At 39.5% G+C, this 13,732-nt stretch overlaps 1 long non-coding RNA gene across 1 annotated transcript; it reads left to right on the plus strand.

The window, feature by feature from the left end:
• The first annotated feature begins 11,705 nt into the window (after nt 1-11,705).
• LOC116224117 lies at nt 11,706-13,686 on the plus strand. Its single transcript, XR_004165436.2, has 2 exons — nt 11,706-11,801; nt 13,611-13,686. It is a non-coding gene; the product is annotated as an uncharacterized LOC116224117 (long non-coding RNA).
• The last annotated feature ends 46 nt before the right edge of the window (nt 13,687-13,732 follow it).

The raw sequence follows: 13,732 nt of genomic DNA on the forward strand, positions 1-13,732 counted from the left end.
TGCTATTAGTACAAGGTGCGTACTACAGCTTTGCGGTAAACGAAACACATGTGAATGTTCGCCCTCAAATGTCCTATAAATCTACAAATCTAGCCAAGTTGATAGCCCAACACAAAACTAAATACAAAGGTTTGATAAAGTGTATTATTTACTCCGAGAAACAAATGAGGAAAGCATGCATTGCAGTGACTACTTGTTGGGTGTGTGTATTTACGATGAAACGTACCTTGTGATAGAAACGGAGTCGGAGAGTACTTTTCTCCGGCGCTTTCTCCTTCCAATCCTTGGCGAAATTCAAACTTTTCTCCACTAGAAATCCATCCAATACCACTGTGTACATTGCTTTCTTGGTCACTCATCATTCATTAGAAATGCTGCCTCTGCTTGTCCTGAAAATCACTGTTGCTCACTGAGGTGTCGCTTATGTGCGGACGCCATGTTTGTTTTTCTAACCTCAAAGTCGCGTAGCTTGATTTGACAAGCTCTCTGGGACTAACCAATCAATAAAATGGATTTTAAAAGCATGCTATCTGATTAGATAGGTCTTGAGGCTTTTGTAAAAAAAAAAAAAAAAAAAAAAAAAAAATGTATTTTCCGTTGTCATGGCACCAAAACGCCATCGTTCCAAAAGGAACGATATTAACACGGGGCGGCACCAAAGGGTTAAACTTTTATACTCTGTATGGTTTTAGTTTATTAGGACTGGTATCCCTTTGTTTTTGTGTTTCTTTTGTCTGTCTTTGTGTGCTTTTTAATTTTTTCTTACTTGTTGGCTTTACCTTTCTTACCCAGCACTTATTTATATTTGTATATTTTTCACTTTTGATTGTGTGGTTTTTTAGCACTTAACCTTTTAGCATTTAACTTTTTAGCACTTTATACCAACTTAGCACTTTTTACCAGTCCTTTTATCCTATTATTTTACAAGAGTGCATCATTTGTTAATTGTTGGTAGCCGCTAGGCGTTGTGAAGTCAAATAGGGAGAAAACAAAAAGAAACAAACGCACGCGAAATGTCCGATAGGCAACAGAACTTCCCCAGCAGGTGAGGTCATGGCGTGAGAGCAAGGCCGTCTCTCTCTGCACCGCTACGTAAGTCCACTCCACTCTCCTGAGTGCTCCCAGGTGTGCCATTATCAACTGTTGCTCATCTCCTTCAGCAATTTGCTCACCTGTGTAAACCGGCACTCCCCCTGGTGTATGGGATGTGAAAGTGGTAGTGTACTGTCTAGATAATGCATCTCTTTGCCTATCGTAACACACACAGACACACACACAGACACAGACACAAAGACACAGACACAGACACACAGACACACAGACACACAGACACAGTCACGCACACGCAAACACAGTCACACACACACTCAGACACACAAACACACAGTCACAAACACACACACACACACACACGCACACACACACACACACAGCATTAAACACTGTACACTGCCTCTCTGGCTGCATTAGGTGACTCAAGCAGTTCTCAGCAGTGCATGGGTATTTATGTTTGTGTGTGTGTGTGTGTGTGTGTGTGTTCATGTGTGTATTCATGTGTCTGTGTATGTGTGTTCATGTGTATAGGGATGTGTGTATAGTCATGTGTGTGTGTGTGTATTCGTGTGTGTGTTCATGTATAGAGTCATGTGTTGTGTGTGTGTGTGTGTGCATTTATGTGTGTGTTCATGTGTATAGTCGTGTGTGTGTGTGTGTGTGTGTGTGTGTGTGTGTGTGTGTGTGTGTGTGTGTGTGGTGCGCTCACCTCAAAGCTCACACAGCCGTCGTGATCCATGTCAAAGGCATTAAAGAGGAAGTGTGCATACATGGACGCATCTGAAACACACAAACACACACATACACACACACTGAGGAGTTAAAGAGGAGTTAAAGTTGTTGTTAAAGCTCCGTGAGTTTTTGTCCTAGAGACATAAAAAGAACACCCACAGCAACCTTGAACCCTTTACTTTTAAAATACATACAGTTTGAAAATCTTATATAAATAAGCACTTTGTAAGGAGAATAGAGCTGATCTCTTACACATTTCAGTCTGTGAGTGAGGTTTCTGCTCCTAAGGACCCACCCATTAGCAAATGACAGCTATTCATATGATAAGTAATGGTGATTCAGTGATCTCTATTGGGCCATGGTGTGGCGAGAAAATCTGTGGGGGTAGTGGGCCACAAAGACATTCCAAGGCCATTATGTAATGGCCATTGTTTTTGACTGAGGTGTCCCAGGTAACTCATCAATATGCATTTTTAGGGACACACATTTTGGAGAGGCACAGGTCACTCTGCTATTATAAATATGTAGTAGTGAAACCACACACACTTTCTGAATGCTAAACTCACATATATATAGCCAACACCTATGTTTACAAGGTTCAGAGTTCTTCTCTCGATCCGAAATCTTTACAATGTTTTTTTGTACAAATTCTGAGCAGCTCTGAATGAAGGTTTTCGTAAGGGTGATTTTACATTTGATTTAAATACAATTTTATTTTACTACATTCCTTTTACTCTAATATTGCTATTGCTGATGTCTTCTATAACATAATCATATATGCCACTTGTGCATCAATACTTTTAGCTAGGGGAAATATACAAAAACATCAAGGCATGTTAGACTTCCTATGAAAGTAAAACAGGCCTCTGTCCCTGAAGGGTTAATGTGGCTATAAGATGGACTTTTAAATGTGACTAAAACTAGACTAAAATGTAATGTGACTTCGTCAACGAAAAATAGACTAAAATATTCTGAGTTTACGCCGACGAAAATTAGACTAAAACTAAGGAGGATAAAAATGACTAAATGTGACTAAAACTAATATTTATTTTCGTCTACAGACTAAGACTAAGACTAAATCTAAAATAGCTGCCAAAATTAACACTGTACCAAGGAAAAGGATTGTGGATCCGTTGTTGGTGAGGCAGAAAGAAGAGATGATGAAGATGTCCGTAGATGAAGAAAGTTGTCCTAGCTGTGACATCTTTGTTACAATGCAATTTAGGTCGGAGGACTCGTCGCTCGTTCCGTTGCAGTTCGTTTTCAAGATATCGTGCTTTGCGCCCTTCGGTTGCAGAGTTTACTAGCAGTCCTTCCGTTAGCTAATCGGGCTGAACTTACTTAGTCTAAGTTAGCAGTCCGTACCTGGCTAAAGAGAAATTTTAGGCAGTCGTTGCCGTAAGACTTAGGGTTTGATGCTTAAATGTTGGAGCGAGGGCCTGCTCCTATGAGCGGCTAAGATATGAGGCTGTCTGATCCCTTGGAGTGAGGGCGAACAAGAGGGAAAGTTAGACAACTTTAGTAACATTATTTACTAGTATAAAACTGGTGGTCTTTGTCCATCATTAGTCATCATATCCAATGATTTGACCATAACATGTTATAATGTTACATGTTACCACACACACAGTATGTTTTCAGTACGGTATGTAAAGTGATGTGGGTGCTCATGAAGCATCAGAAGTATCACCTGCAATTTCTGCATAAAGGTGTCAGCACACACCTGGCCAAACCAGTTCCCCTTGATATATGACCTGGGTCTTCCCCACATTCAGTTCCTGTAAAACGGTCCATTCAACACATGTGATGTGAGAGTCTCTGACAAGCAGTTTATTATGATTCCTGAAGAGAACATGGTTCTACATTTCTGCTCCCGTCATGTCTGAGTTTAGAGATTCACAGCACGGTCATGCTTCATCCTCTGATAATGAACTAAATGACTTTAAGAGACCAGCGGCCGAGATATCTTTGACAAATAGGGTTTGTGTTCTCAATACTAACCCAGCTAAATGTACACCCTATGTGCATTGCATATGACACCTTCGGTAAAGACACCAGTGCAGCATATTATGCATAGAGTCTGCAAAGACAGAAAAAGACAGAGACAGAGATAGAAACATTTGACTATAAGTCATACATTTACATTTTGTACCTGTTTAAGATACTGCAAAAAAGGGTTTTCCAGGGAGGTTTTTAGAGTGGGTGGGACTGCTATATCGAGGCATCAACAGCAGAATTCTGGTCAATGGACACCCTTCAAATGTGATTAAGATTTGCTCTGGCATCTGCCAGAGGTATCCGCTAAATCTACTCCTGTTCATTGCGTGCATCAAACTGCTGGCCATGATCCTGAGAAGTGACAAATGGATTAGTGGACTGGACATTCATGGATGATGTGACCCGTTCATGTACTGATGTTTTATCAGTCCAAAGAGCAATCGAGTTGGCCGACTAGTACGGATGGGCCTTGGACACTAAGTTGGTAGTTTTTCCACCAGATGTGATGCTTTTATCAGAAAATGCATAATTGTTATCAACATTTGAGTTTAACTGCACCACCATATAGCTTAGTTACTATGTCTGCCTTTTCATGTGGCAAATTATACCTACCTGTACCTAAGACAGGAGAGAGGTATCAGGTCATATTGCTAGATGTACAACTTTAATTCTGATTTTGAATCAAATATTATCATAGTTGTCATAAAGAAAGTATTTAGAATGTTGCTGATTATATAGTTCGGAAATTATACAGGTGTGTATGTGTTGGGGATTGTCTCTGGAATCATGATTCGGTAACGTGCATGACTATTGTTGTTACTTCCTGTGAGGGTATAAAAGAGGAATTGCAGGGGAACTGTCACACAATAGCAAATAACTCTGTATGACAGCTGAACTTCCTAAGTTAAAGAGACTGACAGGAGACAGACTTCTGTCTTATAGCTCACAATCACCTCTTGACTGAAACTTAGAGGTCACAAGGATGTCCGAAGACAAAATCTACTTGAATTTAAAACCAAAGGACACATCGAAGGACTCTACCACAGGTAACTGAAAAGCGAGTGAGCTTTAACTTTATGTACATTCAGTGTTTTAAACGGCCGTGTAGGATGTTGTGAGCAATAGATTTTTATATATTGCACATCATATTGTTTGTAAGCTTCACTGAACCTAACTAGACATTTTATTTATGTGTTTGTTTGTGTCTCTGTTTAGTTGATTGTTTATTCAGCTGGATATGAGCCTGTGCAATGATGGTTAACTTAAACAACTGACATCATAAGTTGTCAAGTGTTGTTATCAAGTTGTCATGCAAGTTTATTGTAATGTCAATGTTTAGTGGAATGATTGCCTATTAAAAGGCACTTTCTGTAATATTCAGAAAGAGCTCTTAACGATACAGAGGCCCAAAACATTTTCATGTTGTTAAAGCTCCGCGAGTTTTTGTCCTAGAGACATAAAAAGAACACCCACAGCAACCTCGAACCCTTTACTTTTAAAATATATACAGTTCGAAAATAAAATATAAATAAGCACTTTGTAAGGAGAATAGAGCTAATCTCTTGCACATTTCTGTCTGTGAGTGAGGTTTCTGCTCCTAAGGACCCACCCATTAGCAAATGATAGCTATTCATATGATAAGTAATGGTGATTCAGTGATCTCTATTGGGCCATAGTGTGGTGAGAAAACCTGTGGGGGTAGTGGGCCACAAAGACATTCCTGGGCCATTATGTAATGGCCATTGTTCTTTGACTGAGATGTCCCAGGTAACTCATCAATATGCATTTATAGGAACACACATTTTGGAGAGGCACAGATCACTCTGCTATTATAAATATGTAGTAGTGAAACCACACACACTTTCTGAATGCTAAACTCACACATGTACAGTGGGGAAAATAAGTATTTGAACCCCTGCCGATTTCGCAAGTTTGGCCACTTGCAAAGAAATGTGTGATCTATAATTGTAATGGTAAGTGTATTTTAACAATGAGAAATACAATATCAACAAACAAATCCAGAAAACTGCATTTTATAACATTTATTAACGAGATGGTAGCGGCGAAACCGGTTGAAATGAGCTTACTTTGACACTATAACAAACTAGTGAGTCAACAACTTTCCTAACACAGTCAAACATCAAGCACATGGTTGTTTTGCTTGGTTTATTTCAGGTAAAATACAGGCAAGCTGGTCTCAGGTAGCGAAGTATAATGCGAGATGCTCTGGGGTAAATCGCGTTATTGAGGTATTTAATGCAGCACCAGTCTGACTTCCAAAAAGAGCCCGGGTGACGTAATGCTAACGTTGGTATGTGTAACCGGTGAAACTTCTGCGTTGTAATAGAATGCGTTGTAATGCGTTGTAATAGAATGTGACCCGTGGACAACTGTTACTGAGATGGATATTTATTTCTGTGAAAGCACACCAACAGACACACAGTTTGGTGAGCTCCCGTATCCTAGCTCCACTGTCAATGCTCATTCCCAGCATATATCAAACAGGGAAAGGAACAGACTTGTAATATATATACATAAAGAAAGATAAGTGAAATTGTTATCACACCTGTGAAAGCACACCAACAGACACACAGTTTGGTGAGCTTCCGTATCAGCTCCACTGTCAATGCTAGCCCCCACATGTAGCAAAAGGAAAAACATATAAACAATATGTCAGAGGGATATTTCATAAAAATAGTTGAGACATATAATACACATAATAATAATAAGTTGTAAGAAGATATATAATAACATAGATGACTATTTTTAAAGGCAATATTTATCAGATTGTTTATCCCACTTAAACTCAACCACCTACCTCACTCCCAACATATATCAAACAGGAAAGAGGAAGGGGGGAGAGAGGAACAAAACAGGGGGACACAGGGGGGGCTACCAGAGACCCCCAATAAAATAATTTAAAGTTACAACAAGACCGTTTTTGCTGGAATCATTCAGCTTTCAGGATGCACTGCAATAAAACATCCTTGATGCCATTACCAAGTTCTACGCAGATCATGCGCTAGACATGAACAAAATGGTAATGTTTACTTCAGATGGTGCTTCTGTCATGTTAGGGAGACATAAAGGAGCGGCTGCTTTACTGAAGCGTCAGGTACCGCACCTGACTGAGCAACACTGCGTGGCCCATAGGGAGGACTTGGGAATTGATGACGCATGGAAAGTCCCTATAATGAAAGAGGTAGAAACGCTACTCGCACAGTATACTCCATGTTTTGCAGATCTACCTTCAGGAAAAATGACACCATGTCAATTAAATAGGCCTATAATTATTCTTAAGCACTGCATTAGCATTTTTCTTTCAATGAAGTTCCACTTAAATGTTGTACCTGCTGAGAAATGACTAAACACCTTGGATACTTTTTTATATATATATATATATATATATAATTTTCAGTCATAACCAGTGAACCAGTCATAACCTCCCTAAACCTTATTGAAGTTCAACCAAAGATCATTGTAGTTCAACTAAACTGACTGGTAAAACACCATCATTAAAATGTTCCCAAAGTCCAGCCATTATAAAGGATATTGATGAATATCAACCTTGTAGACATATTTATGCATTTGCTGTCATCTCTTTGAATCCCCTATGGCTAACGCAGGCTCGTGGTCATTTTCGGCAGGTCGCGTGGTTGCAAACTGCTCACAGTGCTGAAATGTGTGCTCAGAAAAAAAAATATTTGCTCATTGCTGAAAAAAATTAGAGGGAACATTGGTTGTGGACTTCCCACAGCGGCCAATCCTGTCACTGTCACATGCAAGAACTCATACCCAGCAACCAATAGAACCAATAGAACAACCCAACCATAGATCCTGAGGAGCAGCATACAACAGCAACACACAACTGGGTGGTGAGAGTCGCAACACACACTGCATGCTGTACCCGGGATCCGTAAAGGCCCTCCTACACAGTACAACATGCACTGTCTGTAGCCCACGAAGGCTAAACACAACAACATGACTGCCCAACCATATAATCTGGGGAGTATTCGTCATAGCACGCTAAGCTGTTTAGCGAGCTAATTTCCAGGCTAAGATAAAAAAAACGCCCCTCTTTTTGGTTCGTGGAAGCAACTTTCGATAAATCACCATAGTAACATATCAGTTAGCACTAACCTGCTCCAGCGCAGGCTAACTTAATTGTAGCTGGATAAGCTTGCCACACCCCCGGAAAAAGGAGATTTACAAGACCTTCTCGAGTCATTTATTGCAAACACCACAGTCGAACATTGGCTGTCTTGCGCTTTTTTGCGAGTGGTACATTTTTGTAGTGTCGGTGATGCGGAGAACAAAGCACTCATAATTATATCTGTTATTAGTACACCATAGCATATCATTATTGTAGAAAATTATTAAGGTGGACTCATGATAAGAATAGATAGAAATACAGACAATTTATTTTCACTGCTTCAATTTATTGCATTTGTTATTAATACATTTAGTCATTTAACAGACGCTTTTATTCAAAGCGACTTACAAGGAAATGTAAAACTACACTGAGGAAGGAGGTGAGGGGATTCGAACTAGCAACCTTGCAGTTACGAACCGGTGGAGGAAACCTCTGTACCAGTTCACACTTGCTGTCAGGTATTTATACACAGGTATCACCCTATAAACATCCTAACACACCTTGCCCTCACAGCGGTGGCGGTGTTGAATTTTGCCATGATTATAGTCTTGTATTCTTCATAAGCGTTCATGTTCATCTCCTGCTCGCCAGCGGAGAAAAAATAGCCCTTTTCTTTGAGTTTAGAACCATTATACCGTTAGAAAATCATTGTTTTGGTGATCGACCTTTCCTGCCTTTTGAAGTAGGACGTGCACGCGCAATTGCCCTGATAAATTTAGCCTGGTTGAAATTAACCACATGATTTGGAGGCGGATGAGCCGTTGACGAACCGATATTTGCTGTTCTCAATCAGCTCGCTAATGTTAACGGGCTAAAAATACAATTGATTAACTTAGCTTCAGCCCTTACGACAAACGGGCCCCTGAGCAGCAGGATACAACAACAACAACAACAACAACAACAATAACAACAACAACAGCAAAGCTGTCTTTGTGTGCATTTCACTGGAGTTTTCAGCAGAAACCATCAGTGTTTAGTTGGATTAGGCCAATGACACCTCCAGAGGCCTCAACAGTGGTGTCTGGCACCCCAGAGCCGCCCCCCCCCCCCCCATACTCATGATGGGTTAGAATACATGCCACTACCAGAGACAACAACAGATACACCTTAAGATACATAGAGAAGATTTGATGTATCTCAGTTTTAGTTCAGGTTAATTCATGACCCCAAGTAGTCTGTGAGCGCCTCAGCCTCAACCACTGGCTCACTTTTTCAGCAGCCTCAGACAACTCCTTTAAAGCTCCTTTGAGTGAGCGTCCTTGGAAACCATTTCAACTTATCTTTTGATAATTAGTCCAGCAACACTTCTTTCACAACAACCCCTCAGTTCTTTCTTGATATTTTTTGATGAATGGCTATCTGTTGTAAAGCAGATGGTTAATTAATCTTGAGTGCAATTTTTATGACCTAAATGTACACAAGGTTCATAAAGCTTCGCAGCAGGCTCCTTTTTGGAAAATAAAATGTCATGTAGCCAGTAGCAATATCAATCTCGTTTGCAAATATAGGCTAGCTTTATGTTTTCTTTTAATTCAATGGTCATGCGTAGTAATCAGATTAAAATAGGAGTAGCCTAGGTCTTATAAAAAAATAAATGTAATTTGTTTTCAGATACATTAATGTTTTGATTCCTCATTTCTACTGAAGCCAGTTGTGTGTAGATGAAGAGTGGCTGAGCAATGGAAACACCAGGAGACGCTCCAGAGGGACAGAGGTAATGTATCATCTGAATTATGTGTGATGTTAAATGAAGCTGATATGTCCATGTGTTTCTGTGGCTCTTGTGCTTTTAAGTGGACGTATAGGAGTACTCCATGTAGGCTAATAGCTTACTCTTTAACAACAAAATCAAAAAATGTGTGTTAATTTCCCTTTTCATAACAATTCACTGTCCAACACATTAGTGAAAAACACGATGTAGGCCTACTCTTTATGAAAATTAGTTTGAACAAATGAACACAAATATGGATAATTATTCTAAATTCTAAATGAGTCACAGTCCAGGGCTACTCAGCCACTGAACACAATCAGGTTTACTACAATAATCTCCCACAATTCCTCCACCAGAGTTCTTTAAAAAAAAAAACACATTAACAAGGCTCTTAGGTCGTTCATTCAGTCTAATATGGTGGTTTTATTCAAAACTGCTTAGACTACAGGTAAGTTATTCAGCTTCTTCAATTCCTTACGGCTGTTATTGGCACCTCATTCTACCAGCAGAGCAGGAACTCATTTTGGAGGCACACCCTCTCCTGTAGGACCTGAATTTAAATATCCAATTAAAAATAATTAGAAATGATGCTTCCCATGAATATTGGTTAATTGTATTTCATGTAATTCCTCCACCAGTCTTTTGAAAAAAAAAAATAATAATATACAGAGCTCTAAGTAATGTCGTTCATTCATTCTAATATGGTGGTTTTATTCAAAACTGCTTAGACTACAGGTAAGTTATACAGCTTCTGTATTACTTGATCCAAACAATGAAATTCCTTACAGCTGTTGTTGGCATCTCATTCTACTGCTATTTTGTGCGATAGACACGTCCGTCAGGAGAGACCTCCACCACCTGCGCCCACTTGTGTGTCCATGAAGAGTGACCAGTCAAAAGGAAACCCCATAAACTTCCAAATTGAGGATGGTACAGATGGATCAAGGCAAGTCCATGAAACAGACTCACGACAAGGGTATACTAGAAAGAGTATGTCAACAAATGGTGAATTTAGTGTCACAACCAGATATTTGATCAAACACCAAACAATCTTTCTATAAATACTTATGTATAGACACGTCCGTCAGGAGAGACCTCCATCACCTGGGCCTACTTGTGTGTCCATGAAGAGTGACCGGTCAAAAGGAAACCCCCTCAACTTCCAAAATGAAGATGTTCCAGATGCATCAAGGCAAGTCCATGAAACAGACTCATGTCAAGGGTATACTAGGAAGAGTATGTAAGGAAGTCAACTAATACTGAATTAAGACACAACCAGATATTTGGTCAAGAAACAAAGAAACTCACAGAGAATTCTAAGTGGCTCATGGGTGCTTTTCTTTATGCAAAAAATGTGAATTATTTAATGTGCAAAGACATCAGACTAAAACCTCCAAAAGATCAATTTACAAAATTATTTCTGAAATAATTACAACATAGAACAGACAGAACAAGTGCAGATCCAGAATCCTACAGACACGGAAAAAACATCTGGAGACATTTAACATCAAACACTACTGAAAGGCACGTGATGATGCAGGTTTCATACGCTACTGAAAGGCACGTGATGCAGGTTTCATACCCTACTGAAAGGCACGTGATGCAGGTTTCATACCCTACTGAAAGGCACGTGATGCAGGTTTTGTCTTTTGTTTTAATAAGCCACTCAGTCTATTCACAACCTGTGTGAAGTTGGCCCCCTGTCTCGTTCAAAATATTAAAATAGCACTTCTGTTCGTTTGTGCTAGGTTTGTGCTGGTTTATGCCGTAAAAATTATCGTTTGTGCTGTTAAGGGTTTTGAGTAATTCAAAATTACATTTCTGGCCTGTGACGTCACTCAGCCCCCCGTACTCGCTCAAATCTCATCAAAATAGTACCAATCGTTTGTGCTACGTTTGTGCTGGTTTCTGCTGTCAAAAGAAATATTTTTGCTATTATGGTTTTAAAGATATTCCCATTTTATTTTTCACACGTGACGTCACTCAGCCCCCCCCCCATCTAAAGGTTAGATGTTTAAAGGTTAGCTCCCTACAAGACAATACTTCTCACTTTGATTTTCCATCCCCAGAAGCCAAATGGAGGAACGTAAACCAGATGCTGTCAGTGACCAGTTCACCCAGAGTCAACATGGGGATCTGAAGCACATATTCCAGGTTTGATGCAGACATTTAATGCAGTGCTGCTATGGAGTATATGTTCATAATTAGTAATATTAGTAACACCACCACTCAAATTCACACACACACACACACACACACACACACACACACACACACACACACACACGCACACACCCGCACCTACCTCTCCATCTTTGTCAGGTAGGCCCATGAAGAGTTCCAGATTCGGTGGCCAAACTTGAGCTCTAGTAGACGCAACTCATGAACTCTGACCCCAAAGTCTAGGTGCTCCACAACCAATAACACTATAGCAATAGACATTCAAACACACATGTATATATAAAGCACATCCTATAGCAACAGACATCCAAACACACACACGACCTATAGCAATAGACATTCAAACACACACACAACATATAGCAATAGACATACAAACACACATACATGTATATATAAAGCACAACATTGTTGCTTCAATTAGGAATCATTATTTCTAGCCTTAGCACTGCCATATAATATTCTCTTTTCATTTTGCACCTTATTTGATGAATACAAACATTTTATTTTAAACTTCTGAATGGCAAAGTGTATATTTACATATTGACCTCTTTTGTATCCTCTCTAAACAATTGCAATCTATTAAGGGAGGGAGTTTTAATCAGCAGTGGAAGTTTAGGTGTGTAGTTTTTAGTTCACAGCAATGGAGAAAACTGCACACAAGAGAACAGCCAGCGATGGTTACAGTACCAGGGAATCCACTGCAGTCTCCTTGCTCTTGGGAGGTTTGCCTATGACCAGTTAGAGAAGGGCAGTCTGATCTTTCATGAAGAAGACCTGACTGGCATTGATGTCAGTGAAGCAGTAAACATTGGCATTATCACCCAGACCTTTAGAGAAGTATCAGTACTTTACCAGGGAAAGAGAATATAGTCCATGTTCAACAAATACATATAAGGGATGAAGCGGGCTGCTGTGAGTTGATATTTAATATTTTGGATAGACAAGCGTTCATATAATGTATGTATTGATCCTATGGGAAAATTCACTGAGCGGTTATTTTTCAAATATATGTAAGAAGGGCTCAGTCCTTTTTTCCATTCCTTTGTTCATTTGTAATGTCCTGCAACATTGTTAACATAAAGTCATGGGTTACATAAGGATCCATTGTCTGTCTAAATGTCCTGCAACATTGTTAACATAAAGTCATGGGTTACATAAGGATCCATTGTCTGTCTAAATGTCCTGCAACATTGTTAACATAAAGTCATGGGTTACATAAGGATCCATTGTCTGTCTAAATGTCCTGCAACATTGTTAACATGTAGTCATGGGATACATAAGGATCCATTGTTAACATATAGTCATGGGTTACATAAGGATCCACTGTCTGTCTAAATGTTCTGCACTGGTCATGCAGTAGTTTTTAATCTCATTACTCTCTCCCAGGGTCCAGCTGCCAACTGTAGTTGACATCTCTACCCTATATATAGTTCATTCAGCAGCATGTTTCTACAGTGTTCTTAAAACAGATGTACACCACAACAAATCCAATACCAGCCACGATGATAATCATATATACACGTATACCATAATAATATGTGTGGAGGGTTAAATAGCTGGCATTCTGTTATTGTTTCCTGTCTCACTTTTTCACAGTGGCCTTTTAATATTATAATGACACTAATGAATGCAATATAATAGAATATGCCATACTGAGAATCATAGAACATTCATTTGTACTTACATTTACTTTAACCCTAAACCTGATAAATGTAAGTAGTGTATCAGTGCTCTGTAATGCAATGTGCTGCAGAGTGTTACCAGATAGTTGTGCTTTAGGTGTTAGAGGAGAAGATCATCACCTTTGTGAAGAATGAGCTGAAGAGATTCAAGAGGATGCTGAGTCCAGATTACCAAGAAAACTTAGAGAGTAAAGAGGAGGATGAGAGTGACGTCAGAGA

The sequence above is a fragment of the Clupea harengus genome, chromosome 16 (assembly GCF_900700415.2).
Source record: "Clupea harengus chromosome 16, Ch_v2.0.2, whole genome shotgun sequence".
In the NCBI taxonomy this organism is placed as follows: domain Eukaryota; kingdom Metazoa; phylum Chordata; class Actinopteri; order Clupeiformes; family Clupeidae; genus Clupea; species Clupea harengus.